The 21,248-nt window shown below is 38.6% G+C and overlaps 1 pseudogene; it reads right to left on the reverse strand.

Annotated features, from left to right (window-relative positions):
- Positions 1 to 10,230: 10,230 nt before the first annotated feature.
- On the reverse strand, positions 10,231 to 10,668 carry LOC149176583 (antifungal protein ginkbilobin-like protein pseudogene; annotated as a pseudogene).
- Between the last annotated feature and the right edge of the window lie 10,580 nt (positions 10,669 to 21,248).

Consider the following 21,248-nt stretch of genomic DNA (forward strand, 5'->3'; position numbering starts at 1 on the left):
CAAAACTGGTTTCAACTAGACACACGTTGCCCTGCGCTTCATTTTAATTCTTTTTTCATGTGTTTTGACCGTGCCAACTGTTAGTTTAGGTGGATTTTCAAACCGCGTTCCACCACTCGGTCATCGCGGGTTTACCCTATCGGGTCCGCGATGGCTGAAATTTTTTTACACTAGGCGCGCTCTGATCATTGCGGAAAAGTGATGTACTTCTGCGATGATCGCAAAAACTTGAACTAGCTATATCGTGTCTGTTTTTAAAACAGTCCTAATGACGTCGCGAACTTATGATTTTATGCAAATTCCGCATCGAAATTTTCCAACGAAGTACTGATTCAATTTTCCGCGTCATGCAGGTTATAATGGCATTCCTCTTGCAAGAACGCACACATGATAATAATTATATAGAAGCTTTTTCCAATGCGGGGTGCCAAAACAAATTACGGGCATGCGGATTGCCCAAATTCTTCCTAACTCCACTCTTGCGGTCACAACCTGACTTGCTGGAGCTACTGATCAGGTCCTGGAATCCCACAGATGGGAAATTTATTATCTGAGGCCGGGATATCAAGTTTGACTCTACAGACATCTATTTTTTGACCAGGCTGTCTCGTAGAGGTGAGAGGCCCATTCTGGAGGGGCAGCAACCCGGGGGTGGCTCCCTAGATATGTTGATGGCTCAAGAGTGCCCAAGGGCACGCAAGACAAGGAGTGGGAAGGTGGAAATCCCAACAGTTAACGATGTATTCCTTCGTGCTATGCTTTTCATGATGACATGGGTAGTGGGGCTCCTTAGCCCAACATGAGGCTTCGAAGACTCAGCTTCGACTGGCTCTCGAGTGTCTCAATACCACCATGTTTAACTAGGCAGAGACAGTGATGGCAAACATAAAGAGGCAACTCATGTCGCCGTGGAGAGACGAAATAGTTTGGTTATGGATCCATTTTAGTCCCGCTCATGCTGGAGTGGATGCCAGCACTATAGTTGCAAGACATGGATTTGGACCTACCCAAGCCACGTGAACGAGGGCCACGCGATGGGCTCATTTCATGTCACGAGGATGTGGCGGACGACTAGTGGCATGGGGGACATTTTTCTGAGAGTGGCTAGAGTGACAGACGATATTCGTGGAGGATTGGCCATATGCCGGCATGGACTTCCACGAAGATCTTGAGATGCAGCTGCCCACTGGAGAGCAGTGGGATGATGGTGGTAAGACACTTGATCACATTTCTTATTTTTATTTTTTATGATTTTTTTTATTTTTTCATGTACATGTCCTAATGACGAATGCTATGGTATGTAGATGTAGGACCAGTGAGACCTCTCAGACTGGCTCGAGAGGTGCGGAGGGATGCACAGGGCATTGGAGCACTAGTCCTGGCTCCTCCAAAGATGATACGATGAGATAGTGATCCAGAACCTTGAGCGCCTGCTAGAAGGGATTCGAGATTACATGGGGATCAAGGAGGTCCCCAGAGCGTCGCAGATCCACATAATAGGAGTGGAACCCAGGATGCACCGCCTGTTGAGGCGGGTGACACGAGCAGCGGTGTACTATAAGGAGCACAACCCACCACAATAGACACCTAGGTTTTTATTTCCTGCTGGTGATTTTTGAGAGACATGTGCCTCAGATGTACGGAGAACACAGACTCCTTTTGGACATGTACACTTATTTTTTGAGCTCCTCAGTGCGCCACACGATATATATATATATCTATATCTATCTATATATATATATATATATATATATATATATATATATATATATATATATATATATATATATATATATATATATATATATATATATTCCTATGGTATATTATTGTGCTTTATATGCTTTCTTGTATGATGTTTTGATTACAAGTTACTCAAATGTCTGTCTAATACATGATTAGCCAATGCATCAGTTAACGTGTTCAATCGTCATGGAATACACTAATATGTAATGAAAACAAAATTCGTCTCTAACAATTTAACACGAAAATAAAACCTTAAAATGCGATGGTCTCTGACGGAATATCGCCCATTCAGTTGGTGGACGACAAGTTGAGAGTCCAGGTTCACAACCAATGTACGAATACCGAGATTAATCGCTTCGGCCAGTAACTTGCTCACAACACTATATTCAGCGACATTGTTTGTGGTACAACCTAAACACACACCTTGAAGATCTATCAACTCACCATAAGGATCGTAGATCACCCATGCCGCAGAGGACAAGTTTCAGGTACTGCAGGAGGCACTATCAGCGAAACCAACGTAAGGTGTACTAGACATCTGCACAAGAAGCAAAAGACACAATAAGCGGCAATCACGCCTTCACACCAAGCCAAAAACATGAAAACACACACAACACACCTGCTAAAACACACATATGTACAAACCAAAGTGCATGGAATTCACGCATAGTACTTTTTCAAGTACAGCTCGTTTCGGGGCTTATCGAGAGGATTCCCTTCGTAATCAATTAGCTCGTAGGCCCGTTTCTGCAAAACTCTCTTTACAATATAAGACCTAAGCCACAGGGGCTCGAGTTTTCCTGCCCCCAGCTTATCATTCCCGTGATCGTAAAGCAAGACTAAATCTCCCTCAACAAAAGAACGAGGATGGACAGTATGATCGAAGTGAGTTTTCACTATCTTCTTCTGTGCTTCGATAGCTAGAGAGGCTATTCGACGGGTCTCGTCCAGCCATTGTAGGTAAAAGAGGTGTTCTTCTACCAAAGTAGTGTTGGGAAGTAATTCGATAGCCAACTTCAACGAAGGGAGCTCGCACTCGATTGGAAGGGTAGCCTCCAATCCGTAAACTAATTGAAATGGAGTGAAACCAGTGGCATCCTTCACAAAGGTTCGGTAGGCCCACAAGGTGGAGAACAACATCAAGTGCCAGTTAGACTTATGCATGCCAACGGTACATTGAAGCATTGTAACTAGAACCTTGTTGACGGCTTCAACTTGGCCATTGGCCTGAGGATAGTATGGAGTCGAACTATGATGCCGTAAGCCTAGCTGGGTTGTTAGCTTGGTCATCATGTGATTACGGAAATGCTTCCCGTGATCAGTGACGATGGCCTGAGGGACTCTGAACCCTGAAATAACATGGTTAAACAAAAATTGCACCGCTGTGTGACCGTCTTCAGTTAATTTGGGCATTGCCTCGGCCCATTTTTTGAAGTAATCGACGGCAACGATAATATACCCATGCCCCCCGACCGAGCGAGGGTTACAGGTCGTATAATCAATGCCCCATTTTTCAAAAGGGCCGACGGTAACAACAGGGTGCAATGGAGCAGGAGGCGCACGCATCTTCCGCTAGTATATCTGGCACTCGTGACACGAGTGGACGGTAAGAATGCAATCCTTAAAGATGGAGGGCCAGAAATAACCAGCGCGTAGGATCTTTTGAGCAGTAGCATATTTAGACATGTGACCACCACAGGTGCCAGAATGGCAGTCATTCAAAACTCACTCAGCTTCCTCGAAAGTTAGGCATCGGCAGAGAATGGAGTTTGCGCCAAGACGGTACAGGCTGTCCCGAATGATACGATAAGGTTGAGACTGATGACGAATCCATCACCGAGCATCCTTAGACACATCGAGACGAAAAGAGGACGTTTGCAGATATAGAATGATATCCCCATAGAAGGGATCGAGGGTGCTAATTAGGAACAAAGTTTCGTCTGGGATATGATTCTCTGGCCAAGAGGGTGCTGTAGGAGATGGCAAAGAGCAAAGTAACTCAGTAAAGACAAGGTATTTCATAGACTTGGGTGTAGTGAATTCCAAGTCAAACTCTTGGAGGATGACGATCCACTTCGAGTACTTGCCCCCCAGCAATTGACGTGACAGAATGTACATCATCGAATTGCAATAAAAAACAACGGTCGTAGTACGCAACAAGATATAATGTTGGAAACGTTGGACAGCACAAACGGTGGCCAATGCCAACTTCTTGACTTAAGCGTATCGAGTTTCCATATCCAAAAGATTGCGGCTGAGATAATATATGACGTGCTCAATGTCATCATCGTCATCTTGAATGAGAACCATGCCAACAGTGGTATCAGTAGCGGCCAAATACATAGTATAGTCGCGATGATAATTTAGAGGACGCAACTATGGAGCAGAAACAAGGATACCCTTGAGATGCTCGAAGGACTCTTGAGCGACGACATCCCAATGAAAAGGGGTATCTCGCATCAGTAACCATGTGAAACCTTTAGCCACTTCGACATAGTTCGGAATGAATCATCTTAAAAAATTCGCTTTGCCGTGCAAGCTCTGAATTGCTACAAAGAAGTAGGGGGAGGAAGATTCAGAATAGCCTTGACTTTAAGGGGATCCAAACGGATTCCCTCTCGGGAGATGATAAACCTTACGAGTTTGCCTGACTCAATGCAAAAGACACACTTATGAGGATTAAACCTGATGCGGTAGTGTCAACAGCTGAGAACGATTTCGCGGAGTTGCCAATTTGTGATATGCAAAAGTGTTCGACAGAGGCAACCCCTCTAGCCCTAGAGTGGGTCTAGTCACAAACAAGGACAAATCAACAACAATTTTCCTTAAATAGTTCAAGTTGGAGGCCTACCTCAACCAGTGGTCGATGGAGTTCCGTTGCGCTGCTCCAGCTCTCGCTTCCTTCTCCTAGTGAGTAATCAACCTAAAACAATGCAAAGGAAATACAACAAAGCACGTAACTGGAGCGATAATGATCTATTTACTCATAAAGTCAAGAATTCATGAGCTATCTAGTACAGTGCATACAAGACATAGGAAAACATCATTGATTGCATTAATTATGAAAAAGAGTAAGCTTACAACCCAGGTCTTAACGTCACAAGCCTTCTCAGAGGGATCCAGCCAGCATGTTCTTCAAGCATTCACTCTATGAAGATGGATCTCCCAACATACGAGTCTCTCTCACTCACAAGTTTTACACAAGATCAAAGGCACTTCACAACCTTCCTCAAGCTCTAAACAATCCCACACTTGTCACACACACCAGCTATCTAACAAGCTCACAAGTACTAACAACAACACTCCAAAGACTAAGAATTCCAAACTAGCAGCATATAGCAATGGTGGGAGTTTAAATAGGAGAAGGAGTCTCCATGAAAGGTGGGAGGATGAGCTTATCTCCAAGGAAGGTAGCACAAATGAGGGAACAACGACGCCAAAGAAAGGAGGGCAACATAAAAAAGGCCTACAACCAGGTCTGGAGTCATCTGGAAGTCCGACTATTAGAAAAAACTCGCCCAAACTGGATCATTGCGAGCACATAACTGGTCTGTTGCGCTGACATCGCTATTGAATAACGTAGCTAGTCATGTCATCGCGGAAAAATACAAACGACAATAGTGCTGGCACATGAAATTCGACCATCGTGGGAATCACGTGTACTTCCACGATGGCAGTGCTTCTGGACTGTTCTGGAGCGCCCTTCAGCGCGTTTATTTGGCCAACAGATGTGATGAGGCAGAAAACTTTGGAAAAATGGGTCATTTGGCAACATAAGAGAGCATGAGCATGAATGATTTTGAACTCATGACACAGTAGGAAGACTGGGATGAAGGAAATGAAAAATTACTGTGTAACAAACATACATAACTTTTAAGTTAAATAAATAATAATAATAAAATTTAAAATACTTTTAGTGAGTAACTGGTTTTCAGTTTGAAGCATAACTTTTTAGTTATCAATAACTAGTTTTTCAATTTGAAATATAACTATTTTTATTTTATCTTTAAATAACTTTTTACTTCACAATACAATCACAAATTTTATAATAACGATTATATAAAATATTAACTTAATATATTTTATAATTTAAATAAATGAAAAAATTGAAATAAAGTTTTAGTTCTTTTATATTTAATATGTAAAAGTTATAATTTGAGATTAATAACTTAGGCATATATATTACTAATTGGGCTTCGTTTAAAAAAAAAAAACATAATAATGTACTTAAGGTATACATGTTATTATATTATAGAGTATGTATATACATCCAAAAATTATTAAAAAGATAGAGTATCTACTTTCACAAGAGCAATAATATTTATTTAATAATTTTCATAATAATTATTGTAAAAGCAATGATATCTATTTAATAATTTTCATAGTAATTATCGTAAAAACAATGATATTTACTTAATAATTTTCATAGTAATTATTGTAAAAGTAATGATATTTATTTAATAAATTATATAATAATTATTGTAAAAAGAAGATTAAAATTGTATGTATTTCTCAAATTTATTTCTATTAAATTTCTCCTTGTCATCGTAAGAAAAATGATTGATGATTTTAAGTAAGTATTTTTGTCAAACTCTTACCTAAAGGTCATATAGAATCGAACCCGATTTCATATGTAACAACCCACAATTTAAATATACAAATAATAGATCAATTAAGTGATTTATGATCAAGAGACCCAATTATTAAACTATTTAACATAGATTATTTAAAAACAGGAGTAGAGACGACTTACTTGTATCGATGATATTTTTTTCTTTTAGAGTTGAACGCTCTTTGAATTATGCTAACTGCAACAAATATTTTGGGGACGACTCTCCACTTAATGTAGGCTCAACTACACATAATATTTCTACAATAGGTCACCCTCGAGCCCTCAATCAACTTACTACTGCTAGGGAATCATTTGTCTCACAACACATTTCTCCCAAGAAAATTAATAAAGGACTCAATGAATCAATGAATCTCATCCTTGTCATTGGGAATTAAATAGAATAAAATATGGAAAAGAGATGGCATGCACACATCCCATGTGTGATCATGCAACTTTTATAGCTTTATTTTAAGTTTTACTTAATTTAATATTTCTCTTAATTTAACTTTTTTGTATTATTCCTTTTAATTTTTTGTTAACTTTACTTGTAATATTATTGTCTTTTGGATTAATCAAATTCTTGAGAATCGGCCAATGTTTCTAACCAACTAATGTGGTTCATCCTCCTGACAATGGTGAAAACATTAATCTTTTGCAATTGTTTAAATAGCAGAGAAGCATCCTTGTCGAGAATTGGCCGTTATGAAATAGCTCTTAGGAAAAGGTTGTTAAGAATAAGTTAGTGGGATATAAAATTAATTAATTAGTTACTTACATATTTAACAAATTCAATTAAAATATGACTATAATATAGTATAATAATAAATTAGTGGGATAATATTTATTTATTGAATATTTCTATTCATAATTAGGGTTATAAACTAAATAGTATTTAGGTTTTATTAATTAAAGTGATAATTAATTTCAATGAGATAATGTAAGATAATTGATTCTAAATAGAGTAAAGAAAAAGGAAGAAATAATAATAAAGTTAAATTAATAAAAATAAAAAGCAACTAAAACTAGCTTTTATACGTTAAAAAAAAAACTATAGAGGATAGAAAAGAAACTAGTCAAGAGGAAAGGGCAAGGATCAAACTCTTGCTCAATTTCCAACCATCATCTCTGTTGAGATTGATCGTATGTTTCCTAATCTCAATGGCTTCTCTTAGCTTCCTATGATGGAAATGATTAACCTTAGTAGTGACATTGATATCCTCAATGCAGACATGGACATGGTGCTTAGATTTTATCGTATGCTCGACTAACGATGAGGAAGGAGGGGATAGTGTCTAATGCCTTCTACATGTTCTTGGATTCTTTGGTTGATGGATCAACCAGTTTCACCAATGTAAGGAACCCCACATGAGAAAGGAATTGAGTATACACATTTCATGTATTTAGGGACAACCAGGTCTTTAAGAGATCAAAGAGAGTTTCTAATGCTAGTAAGGGGCTTGAGAATCATAGAAAATTTATTCTTTTTAAGAATATGAGAAATATTATCTATGGTTCCCTCAATGAAGGGAAGCAACACATTGGAATTATGATCATGAGGAGCATACTTAACTCAATATTCTATACAAAAATTTCGGAAGGCTCTGAGGCCTTCCTCTCTCCTATAGCCATTATTTTCAAAAACGCTCAAAATATGAGTTTTGCGTTCTTCAAGGTTATACTCATGAGAAATGCTAAGGGCCCGGGTGGAAAGAATGTTAGGAAATCCCATTTTTGGTGCTAGACAATGATGAGAAGTGGCATGAAGACACTGTTCGCTGTGAGATTTTTTGTGAAAAAATTGGTGAGAAATAGAACCTTCATACATCCTTGACTAGAGAATATCAAGGAAGGGAAGGCAACCATTAACTTCGACCTCCATTGGGAATTTCATGCATTCAAATTGGGAATTAATATGATAGAGAAATAAATCTAATTTCTCACTGCCATGGGTTCAAACGACACAAGTGTCATCAACAAACCTTTCCCATTTCTTATTGTAGAAGGGAGGAGAGTCCAAAGCTTTGGTCTCAAAATCTTCCATGAAAAGTTAACAACTACGCGTGAAAGAGCAAAATGCATAGCAACCCCACAGGTATGTTCAAACAACTCACCTTGGAGGTTGAAAAAGTGGAAGTGAGTGAGAGACATACTAACTTGGTAGTGTCATTATCAGTTATGTGATGAATGATCCTCATAGCCTCTTGGATGGGGATTTTTGTATAAGGGGAAACAACATCAAATCTCACTAACAGATCTCGTTGCTCAAGTCTAATACCTTTGAGCTCTTTAATAAAAGAAGCATAGTCTTTGATAAAGGACCGAGTGCGAGCAACAAGAGGTTTGAGCTCTTGAGATAGGAAAGATGCCATGTCTATTGTGTTGACAATAAGTCTCAGAGGGACCCCATTTTTATGGAACTATGGAAGAACATAAATTTTGGGGATAAGAGGATTGTTCTAAATAAGCTTTTTGCTAGGGGAATTAAGAGAAACACTCTATTTAATGGCTAGCGTGATTTGTTTAGACACTTTTTTAAGGGGATTCCTTTTAAGCTTAATGTAACTACCACTATTATGAAGATAACCAATCATTTTTTTAAAACTACCCCTCCTTTATGAGCCTTTAGGAGGACAATGTGAGAGTTTCCCCTTAAGGCTTTTAAGGCAAGGAACTCACTTTTGCTAATGTTTCTTTTAGGAGGGTTAGTTCTTTTAACCACAATAGTGAAGTCTTACCTAATGACCTACATGACATTATGGGAAGATCCCTAATTCCAAATTCAATGTTACATATAATATCACCAACGGGAATTTTTCTAGAGACAAGGGAAAATTAAGTCTTTTATTGAAGAGATGAAAAACAAAAAGATCCAACTCTTAAGTAGAAAGATTGATTACAATTTTACATGAATTATTATTATTATTATAAAACTTTATATTTTCTTTTAAGCTAAAAATTAATAATTAGAAAAAAAATTATATATATCATGATTATATCTATATCTATATCTATATATATATATATATATATATATATATATATATATATTTAATAAAAGTAAAAATAACTTCCCCACCTTCATTATTTCAAATCAACGATTAAATTGGAAATTTAAAAAATTTTAATATCCCTGACCATCAATAATTGGACAAGAATTTAAATTTATATCTTTTAGTGTCATATGAAGAAAAATATATATATTAAAATTAGAATTTGTAGTTCCACTCCTTTCCCCCTCAAAATTACAATAAGCAGGTAAACATTCTTTAAGAGGTAATTTTCATCATTTCAACCAAATATATAAGCTACTAAAACAATTATGTTGGTTCTTTTTCTAATTCAATTTATCAATTTACCTTAAATACTTTTTATATAACTGGACCAATAATTTTAATACTTAAGGAATATACAAGAATAATATAAAATATGAATAAAAATATTAAGAACTTCGCTTATTAGTTATGAAGCTTCAAAGGATGAAATTAAGAATACCGAAACTAAAAACTACATTAGCTACACTAGCCGCAAGTAAAGTCCAGTGGATTATAACATTTCAGTGAATGAATAATTCGATGTGAACGTCACTGTTCATGGTACATAGTTTCAACTATAACTTTTTAATACGTCGAAAACAAAAACCGCGACATCGTGAAAATGAGAATAATGGCAGCGACACCCGAACGCAGAGTGAAATACGAAACTGCACGACAGTTTTATTATAGTGACTGGTTAGAATAGCACAACATGAGATTCTCTTGCTCAGAGAATCATGTGAGACGCTTTATTGACACTAACATAAACATAGATATATATAGATATGAGATATTAGATGCGTATTGTGCAGTTGGGCAGACGTTGAATATATAGCTAAATTAGACGTTGTACTACTCGTAGCGGATGAAATAGTCAGTTAGCTGAACTCGAGCACTGATGGCGTACGCGCAAATGCTCCAGATGCGGCCCCCAAGGTTTTGAAGGTAGGCAGTGCAATCGGACTGAGAGATTCCCTGCTTGCAAACCCCACGCTCATAGGCGGTGGGTGAACCTGCTCGTGATGCTTTATAGTCGTAACCGCTAAAGGCAGTGTTTTGCTCTAGATCTACGAGGAGGGATCAGAGAGTACTATAAAAGGAACTTCCGCTTTGGATCTTCTGCCCGCTACACACAGATGATACGAAGTTTGTGTTGGGCGTGCCTACAGCACTGCCCACCACCAGGGCTACTACCATTACTGCCAATGTAAAGCCCAATGAGTACCTCATCCCGAATGATATATATAAGCTCTAGAATCGGAAATGAAATGCTGGCTGGAATGAATGATATAACCACCAGGCCTCGCGGGGATGGCTGTGTTATGGGCCAAAATGCACCAAGGATTATGGATAACATCTGTCTGTGAATTATTGGCTGAAATGGACGAGTCATTATAGCTTCGTGGCCGCCTGTCTTGACTAAACCGTTGGCGCCCATCATGGTCATTCTCTCTGGAGAGGACCAACGAATAAGCCCCTTTAACACCGAGTCAGTAAAGACAGGTAGAAATATTAAAGATGATGTGACATATTATCGAATAAAACCAATGCGCTGAGAGGCGTAGTGCTTTACGCTTTCTAGAGTGTATAAAATATTATTTTATTAACATGTTCTTGAATATAAAGATATTTTATTAGCATGTTGCTAAACATGAAAAAGATGGTAACCTCGGGAGAGGAACTTTAGTTGCTCAACCATAGGAGCCCCACTCAATAAGCAAATCCAAGAGGAACAGTTTTTCATTTTATAGTATGAACTCAAAAGGATAAAGTTCTATCTTTGCGTAACGAATCGTATCAAATTTCGACTAAGCGAATCATAATAGCAATCTCCGTAATTCACAACCCAAAGAAGGGCCAATCCTTCTAGCTCATCTCCGTAAATCACAGCCCAAAGAAGGGCCAATCCTTCTAGCTCATCTCCTGCGTTGCTTGCTTGTTGGTTGTTACTCCATATAATTCATCCAGCTACTATTTTTGAAGCACCCCCCCTTGCTTGTTGGTTGTTACTCCATATAATTCATCCAGCTACTGTTTTTGAAGCACCCCCCTTGGAGTTCTGGTGGAAGCTATCCTTTAGGGACCTATCTTCATCATATCTATCCTTCAAATCCATTCTGTGGAGACCGTAGCGCCATCCGACTACTTGGAGCTCACACGTGTGAGTATTTAGAGCTATTTTCCACATCATTTCAGTCAGCTGGCAGCACATTTTGGGTTAGGCTTGCCCGGAGAAATATTGATTGAGGGCCCACACGGAGTAAGGTTGTTACTACTGTCCACATGAGAGGGGTTCCCACAGACTACTGCGCTCATCCAATAGAGGGATGGTCCCACGGACGGACTAATAAAGCTAATAGTGAATCAACTAATCACATACAATTACAACGTTATATATATATATATATATATAAGTTAATAGTGAATCTATTAATCACATACAATTCCAATTCTCCACTTGTAAACCACTCCCGGTTTCTAGACGCATCACCCATTCCCGGTTTACGTTCACCCACGCTTTTCTTGCTTTGTTGTTGCTTTTCTTTTCTGTTCACCCATTTCCACCTTCCCCATTCAGTGAGTTAGCCAGCAGTATAGCATTACCGCCATTGAAAAGTAGTACCATGAGGACAAACATTAGACCACCTTTATACGATTATGCCTATGATGAATGGATGATTTTACTGGATGGTGGATAGAATTGTTTTTAGTGAAAATATTTGGAAGATTTTTTGGTGAGTTTTTTTATTTTTATTTTTTTTAAATTTGACAGGATTTTTTTTAAATCACAAGTTTGATAGGTAATTTTGCACAATTTAAGTGCTTCAGAGTTTTTCACAGTACCAAATCTATATATAAAATAGAAAAAACTCAATTTAAATAACACAATTCATAATTTCAATGCAATTTTTTCCAAATTAAAAAATAAAAAAATCCCCAAAAAATGATTACTACTACTATGGTCCATAATAAAAGCACACAGTTAACCCTAAAGCTAGCCCATACAAGAGAGAAGAAATTGATCTCTGCATCCTAAATTAAGGGTAGCCCATACAAGAAGAAGAAATTGATCTCTACATCCTAAATTAATATTTCTATATTATCAATATAAAATATTAAAAATCTTATGTTAAAAAAAAATAAAAAATATATAATTTTTTAACCACTAAAAAATTATTAATCCATAAATTTGCTTTAAAAACAAATAGCATTGCAATAAAATTAATAAGAACACTAGAGAAACAAAAGGAGGGTCTACAAATAACCCTATCCTAACCTTAAATTGAATCTAACATTGCTTCGCTCAAATCGGTTGATATTGAATATAATACTAACAACGTTAAATATTTTGCTAATTATAATATAAATTATTTTTCTAATTATAATATGAATTATGAATTAGAATAATTATATTTATATAAATACATTTTTATGAGAAATTAATATTAATTAAAATAACTATATATTTATGTAATTTATTTCGTTTTGATCAATGTATTTTGATGTGAATTTTAGTAATTTTAGACAAAAATCTTTTGTGCAATTTTTTGTGATATTGATGATTTAAATGATTCTAGGTAGTGGTTTCTCAAGCCAAAGATCAAGCATGTTGAAATCTCTAACTTAGCAAACATATATAAATATATATATGAATTTTTCCAAAAATTAAGAGGATAAAATTTATGCTCATCTTTGACAATATTATTTATAAATTTCATATTTTTAAATATGAAAATATTCTTCATTATAAAATATCATGGTTACTAATATGAATTATCATTATTTAAAATTCTTTTAATGTAATATATACATGGTTAGTATTATTCTAAATAAAGTGTTTATAATATATAAAAATTAGTTGAATCTACTTACATTTAGTAACCTAATTGAAATACTTTTTATAATTAAGAATTTTTAAGTCATACTAATTTTTTTATTAATTATAATATGAATCAATATTAGTATTATTAAGTTGGAATATCTCTATGTATATGCTCTTGGTGTGAAACATCTTGTCATTCCCTCTCACTATGCTTCAACTTGTTCATTGGTATGATTTCAAGCAAATTCTAGAAGTTTAATATTTTGGAGCTGCCTAGTAATGTCCTTAGTTGGAGATAATCTATTAGAGTCCCTCGATCCCTCGAGATTTCCCACCCCTAATGGAAGGTGCTCTACATCCCCTTCAGTTGCTTGGTGCCCTCTTAAAATTTCATTATTTACCACTAGGGAGCACAATATGACAATTAGCTCTAGTGATGATAATGGGGTTCTTCAAGGAGGTGTTCCTTGTGATGAATCTCCTATTCCTTGATTCCCTTGCATCCTCACCATTATAAACTTTTCGATTATTTTCATGACACACAAGTCTTATTATTGTGACTTGGGACTTGGTTAGCACTTAGTCAGCACCCACACATATACAAAATAATAAGTATAAGTTTCCCTTTTACTATGCTCATAAATAAGTGATGGTGATTATGAGTAGATCCTCATGGATCTACTAAATCCTTTGTCCTTTCTAGCTAATCAAGTTTTATGATGTGTTGTTAGGAACCATCACACATCTTCCTGGCATCAAGTCTCTCCTGACATCCTTAACTAATTCAATAGATCATTAACATTATTTTAGCAATCATTAGACTTTAATTTATTATTATATGATTATTTGCTAAAAAAAAATTGATCTGTGAACTTTCGTGGATATTCCACTCGATGGTTTGTTAAACATAAATGATAAAACTATATTTGAAAATCCATAATCTACACTATCAGGGTTTTGTTTCTCTTTAGAATTCGAGAGCTATAAATTCCTATTAACTGTGTATGCATGAAAATTAAAATTATCAAGAAAATAAAGAATAGTGAAATAAAAACTCACGGACCATGATTTAACACAAGATATGACCTAGTAAACTATTTTGGGAGAAAATGTAGCTAGAAGGTGAAGTTTCTCTGCTCTACTTCTCTAGATAGAAAATGGATACAAGTATTAAAAAGTATGGCTTGTAGCCTATGAGATACTATAGTGCACAAATCTCATCTTGTAGAATTTCCTTGTAGATGAAGGGTGAGAGTGGATCTCCTTATCTAAGACCTCTCGTAGGCTTTAAGGTTTTGGTTGGTGAGCCATTCAGCAGAATTGGAAAGCTTGAGCTGGAAACGAGTGCCATTACGCATCCTATCTAGTTATGGTCAAAGCCATAAGATTTTAGAACTTCCCTAATGTAAGCCCAACTAAGCTTGTCATAAGCCTTTTCAAGGTCAAGTTGTTTGATAATGCCTGGCTGCTTATTACTCTTCAAAGAGTGGATCACTTCATGAGCTTGAATGATATTATTTAGAATTTGTCTACCTTCCACATATCTCGTTTTCTCCTCCAACACTAGAGTTGGAAGAAGGGGCTTAAGCCTATTTGCAATTATTTTGGAAATAATTTTGTACACCACATTGCATAATGCTATGGGTTTGAATCTATCCGGTGTCATAGCATTTTCCTGCTTTGGGATCAAGGCTATGAAAGAGGTGTTGAGTGCTTTCAAAACAGTTTTGTTTTTCCTTGAGTCCTCTGCCACCTCCAAAATGTCTTGCTTGACTATGTTCCAACATGCTTTCAAGAAGTCAACGTTAAAACCATTCAGGCTAGGAGCTTTTGCATTTTTCATTTCTTTGATGAATTCACTGACCTCCTATTCATTCACTAGCCTATTTAGATTATAATTATCTTCTCTTGTCACAATCCTAGGAATGTGTTTAGTGAAGTCATTAATAAAATGTGATCTATCTATGAGGGGCTCCTCTGTTATGCCTTGGAAATGTTGAACTAGAGCAGATTCTATTTCTTTGTCGATATTGATTTGATTTCCTTGTGTGTCTTTCAGTTTTAGAATCCTGTTATGAGATCGATGATCCATAGTGGATTTGTGAACAAAACCTTGTATTCATGTCTCCTTCCTTTAACCATTGAACTCTAGATTTTTGTTTCCATAGGATTTCCTCTTACTTACATAAGCCTTCCCACTCTTGATGAAGCGAATCAACTTGCTTCGTACCCTCCTTAGTGAATCCCTTTATGATGAGCTCCTGGTTAATATCGTGAAGCTTTCCTTCAACTATTTTTTTTGCTTCAAAGATATTGCCGAACTCATTCTTGTTCCAATCTTTAAGTTTGAGTTTGATTTGTTTTAGCCTGCATTGCAGAAGGAACATTTTAGTACCTTAAACATTCAAATATTTTGTCCACCATTTTTCATTATTGTTGTAGAAGTTTTGGTGGGTAAGCCAAATGTTTTCAAATCTGAAAGGTCTATTTCTTGGTGTTCCTATAAAGGATTGTTGTGGGGAAAAGTATCCGATGCGGATGACACTAACCCTTTCTAAAGGTGACAGACTTTAGCAACAACTGAATGACAAAGTTTTCATGTTCATCTTTATGAAAGCACAGAGAGAATAGAAAGAGGATCAACCAACCTGGTGTCTTGCGCTTAGTCGATCCTTGTCCTTCTCGCTTTGTATCCCGTTCCCAGCTCTTTACTCTCCAAGCCGATCCGGCTACACACAGAATCTGCACAACAAAAGGGAGCAAACTACGAGATACAAGCAATCATAATTGAAGCATGGATTAGGTTGCATCAAATATACATGTAAACACAAAAGCATCTATGTAAAACAAGTATATAGAAGAACATGCAAACTTTATTGATAGAAAGTAACAGGGTTCCAGAGGAAGTTACAACCAATGATGTTGGCCCCAATCCAGCAGCACCTCCTCGGCAGCAAGAACTCTCTTCTTCACCTCTAGTAAAACAATCACCCAATAATCCTGGCAGTATACCAACAGCACCTCCTTGCTTATACAAAATTCCAGCCTCCTTAGACCTCATAGAAGAGCTCTATATATAGGAGAGAAGAAGAGAGGATGAGTCAGCTTGAGGCTGGCATAGAGCTGACTAGTGTCCTCTCCCTCTTCAGTTAATCTTCAGTTCTTGAGTCCACTTGGAGATCCTTGGTTACACATGGTGATCAAGTACCTCTTACTCATCACAAGGCGAATCTGATGAACCAAGTGTCAGTTTGGAAGCTTCCTGGGCAATTGACACCTTGCAGGAGGACTGTGCCACTTGGCCAATCTCGCCCAGCGCAGGTAGCCTTCATTGTTTTTGACTTCCAGCGCAGGTACAGAGTGGGACAGTTGCAATACAGCGCAGAAGCTCAGTTAAGCAGCTGACATGATCCAAAATAAGCCTGTTCTGAAGTGTTTTCAGGTGGAGAACTGATTGGAAGTGCTGTTGATTGATGACCTTGTTCTTTTAGGGGTAAGAACAACATGTTTAGGGACTGAGGATCCCTGTAATTATCGACATTTCCTGCTCCTTGACGCGAGGCACAAAAATGTCTATAACAGTTGCCCCCTAAAGTATGAGGCCGTTAATCGGGTGAAATGCTTTAGCTAGAGGGTCCGAAGTTCGTTCCAGTGCTGAGGAGAGTGCCCTGTAATACAATACAATACAATACATTATCTTTCATTCATCATTATTCTCATGATCTAGCTGAGGCGGGTATTCCCATGCTCAGCTTTCTATAAATACATTTTGGTACATATGACAGACGATCGTCTGAAGACAGACTGATAATCTTCCGCTAAAATTATCATCCTTTGAGGAGGATGATCATCTGCTGCAATGATGTACATGGTAAATGCTTTTATATTTCCTGAATATATATCGTAGCCCGGATGGATGAAACTAGATCCGGGGTCTTCAAACTCGTTCGATCTTCACTCTAAGTACAAGTCGATCCATGTGAGAATTACGCTGAAGTCGAACATGGAAAGACATCGCTTGATTACCGGTCAATAATGAAAACCGTTAACAAGCGCGAGAGGAATCACCAATAAGGACGATGACCCTCAAGGTACGGCAGTACAATTCACGTGGCGTGAATAAAGGACTTGGCGTCGAACGCCACGCAAAATCTTCTGGTCGAAGGTCATTGATGTATACCTGTCGCCGGAAGTGAGAAACTTGCCATTGAGGCATGCAAGCTTCAAAGTACTGATGGGGGTGTTCCTAGATCGACTTCTTGGATAATGAGCTGATGTCGACAAGAAGCGATCCGTCAAAGGAGGGCCTTAATGAATCCCACATCAATGACACGGAACGGAGCTAATGATTTAGTGGAGGTGGAAACAAACTGTGACATATGATTCAGGGTGGCGATCGTGAAATGGATGAAGGATAATGTATGGTAGTGGATGGGACACGGTTGACACTTTCTGAATGACCCCTCTTGAACATATAACGACACTGATCCGATGGATCGGTAGCATTACCCCGAATGGATGGTGTGGCGAGGACCATGGTGATGAAACCGGTGAATGAGACAACCCAACCCGATGTGATACGGAGGAAAAGTGTCATGTTCAAGAGTGACTTGCTACCTCTAAACTTTGATGTTCTCCCAATTTTTCCCCAGTCATTTCTGACCAGTACCTCTTTATTTTTGTCAAGCTTGAGGAGGATAACATATGCATGTTCTATAACCTGCCCTTCGGGCAAGCCCATCGCTAAGATTTAACGAGCCTAGTGATAGGGAAACTCGTTCTCGTCTAAAGACAAGTTTGTCGCTATTTAATCATTTTAACGAGTCTAACGACAAGGAAAACTCGGTCCTTTTCATTTTTAGAGAGTCTAAAAAGGTACAGAAAGTCAACTCCATAATTCCTTTTTCGTCAGCTAATCCCTTAAGTCCGAAAAAGTATAAAACAATACAGAAGGGATGGCTGTTCGGTATTTTTAACGAGCTGAACCAGGCAAGCGCTCGATCCTTTTGTGCAATAATCCCTCAAGTCCAAAAAGATTAAAATTTAGAGGAGGGATAGCGTTCCGGTCATTTTAACGAGCTGGAAGGCCAAAACTCGGCAAACTTTTCATATTTTACGAGTCAGTGAAAAGAGCTGAAAGAAGACTCGTCTTTTGAGGAACGAGTGATAAACAGGGATAGCTACAGATTCCAGGTACAGGTTGGAATTTCCAATCACGGCAGTGTCACAAGGATGGCTAGGTGAAATCACTCTTCGCAGCTGTTTCTCAAAAGAGGTAAACACACAAATGGAAGTGAATGATCGGCCAAATGAACGGTGGAGGTGGTGGATGAAAACACGATCAAGGTTCTTATGGCTAATGAATTTACGATCTCAAAAGGTTATTTACCGGTTCATTTTTTCCATGAGCTTGAACTCTGGGGGAAACATTTGCTCACACTTTTCTATTTTTTAACGAGCATAAATTCAGGCCTAAAACTGCTCGAATTTCGCGTTTATTTTTTAACGAGCATGAACTATATGCTAAAACTGCTCGATATACCAGTCATAAGAATGCCTCCTATAAGGACCAATTTTTATAGAGCTTATGCCTTACTACAACTATGCTCTTATTTTGGCAAATTTTACTTCTGCCCCACAGGCTTTCTTTCATGCAAGTTTGGAAACGGCTAATCTTAAAACCAGATAAATAACCGCCCCTAGCTTGCACTCCAGAAAGTTTGCATGCCCCCAGGTATAGGATAGAATTTCGAGGTTGCCCCTCCTCTCTCCTACTTCTGCTTTTCTTTGGGTGTTCACAGTTATTTGTCATCTTGCTAATCTAATGCTAACGATACTTGTCTTCTCGTTATTTTAAGGGGTCTTACGCAGTACTCAGACTTCCTGTCGGCCCACTTTTAACAAACAGCTATTGTGACAATAGAAGAACACTACTCAAAGATAAAACATTGGTATTATCGAGGGAGGCTTGCCTCTTTCTTATTATCCGAAGAGTGGTTCTATTCGCTGCCGCAAATCAATCTCTTTCTTCGGCGGTGTCTATCATTGGGTTGTCCAAAGATGGTTACCCTCTGTCATAACAATACGGTCTCCTTCTTAGTTTACTGCCCCTGCTTATCCTTCAAAACATATGTTTCGATGGGCGAGGCTTGAATTTAAAGATGGTGACTACTTGTTACAATAAGGGAATTCCTACTTGGGCATTGCCCACTTTTTTAGACAAAGGTGAATGATTCCCAAACACATAACTTTAACAAAAGATCATTATTCCAGAACAACTCCACTTCCTTCGGACGGGGTACGGACTAGTCATGTTCTCCTGCGGAAATTCTTCCTTATACCCGGAGTTTCTTCTGCCCGAAGCAGACCAGGGTGCATGCCCCCTGGGTCCTAGTCTTTCTTTCCGAATTACTCGCGCTCATCGGGAAGGAGGACTGGGGGCGGAGGCGAATCTTGAGTGAACAGACCATTTAGGATTGGTATTTGACTATTTGCGATGCGAGATCCCGGAAATGAAAGCTGGTCTACGAGCTTGACCACCCTTCCTTCGTGTGGAAAACACATTACTCTAAAGAGTGAGGAGACTATCGCTCCCATGCAATAAATATAGTCGCGTCCAAGGAGTAGGTTATAATCCAAGGGTCCTTGAACTACCAACACGTTCATCCTGACGGTCTTCCCCTTCAATGTAATAGGTACATCGGGGAGGATTCCTAATGGTCGACTGGTTCCTTTATCAAAACCTGAGAGATTTCTCAACTCAGGTAAAAGCGCTGGGGAACCCAGTGCTTTCCAAGCAATAGAGGAAAGGATACTCACAGACGCCCCTTCATCAATGATAGTACCAGCCATAACCATTCTATAGATCTGGACAATGATTCTAAATGGTGTACTGGCTGGTAACCGGGGTCTGCCTAGTTGATTCCAATCAAAGGATACAACCAGGTTGCTTGGTGGTGGGACCGAATATACGGCCGGATACGACTCAGATGATGTTCCTTCCTGCGATAAAGGAATGGGCGCATTGCCCGGATGCTCGTCGGAGTCGGTGCTGATAAAGAGAACCTGGATGGTGTCATCCTTGTTCTCATCAGTGAGGGTGTCACATGAAGACGACACTTCGGTGACGGTGTCATTTGAAGACGGGTCTTCAATGACGGAGTCATTGGACGATAGAACCTTTGAAGGAAGAACCGGGTCAACTGCCGTTTCGACCTTTAGACTTTCGTCTGGTCTAGATTCGGTAGGTTCATTCTCAATGACTGACACATCAGCTGACCACTTGAGTGGTTCAACTGGATTTTCAACTATCGAGGGATTAGGCGCGAGTTTTCGGTATCCAGGCGGAAGTTGCACCGGTGACACCGGGCGATCTTCCAAAACTCTCTTTGCCTCATCTAAGAATGGACATTTGTGGATGGCATGGTGACCTTCACACAATAGACAGGGTGATCTTGGTCCCCTTCTTCGTCCTTCACTCTCGCTAGTTGAGGGAATGCAATCAACTTGACAACCAGAGGTTGATGCTACCGGATTGTGCAACCTCGGGGACCAGTCCCTTAGTATCCGGGGAATACAAGGACAATCACGATGGAAATGGATACCTTTGCAAATGACACATGGCGATTTAGGCCCGGTCGGTGCAGTGTGTGGGTTTTTGTCAGTTTTCTTCTGCTTGCCCCCAGTCGCCTTCGCCAGAGGCTCCTTCTGCTTCTTCCCTTTCTTCTTCTTTTCCTTCTTCTCCTTGGGAGGCTGACTTTTGCCGGCTCTACCCTGCGAAGATGAAGGATCAGAGGAAGTATCACAAGAGGTAGAAGGCTGGTGGGTAGTTCTAGATTGTTCTGACAGTTGATTCGACTGCTCAGGATTAGTGGCGATTTGGACAACATTAGTTGAAAAGAGCCAAACAGGAAGGCCGATTGTCAATCCTGGAAGTGACAATGTAGCCATATGAGGCGCACCAACATCTCCCCAAGAGGAGAAGGGATTTGGACTTCCGCCAAGGTTACTTCCTTGGTTGGTGGGCTCCATACTT

Source organism: Pinus tabuliformis, chromosome 4_1 (assembly GCF_031772625.1).
Source record: "Pinus tabuliformis cultivar Carrire ecotype Pingquan chromosome 4_1, CPIR1, whole genome shotgun sequence".
Taxonomy (NCBI): domain Eukaryota; kingdom Viridiplantae; phylum Streptophyta; class Pinopsida; order Pinales; family Pinaceae; genus Pinus; species Pinus tabuliformis.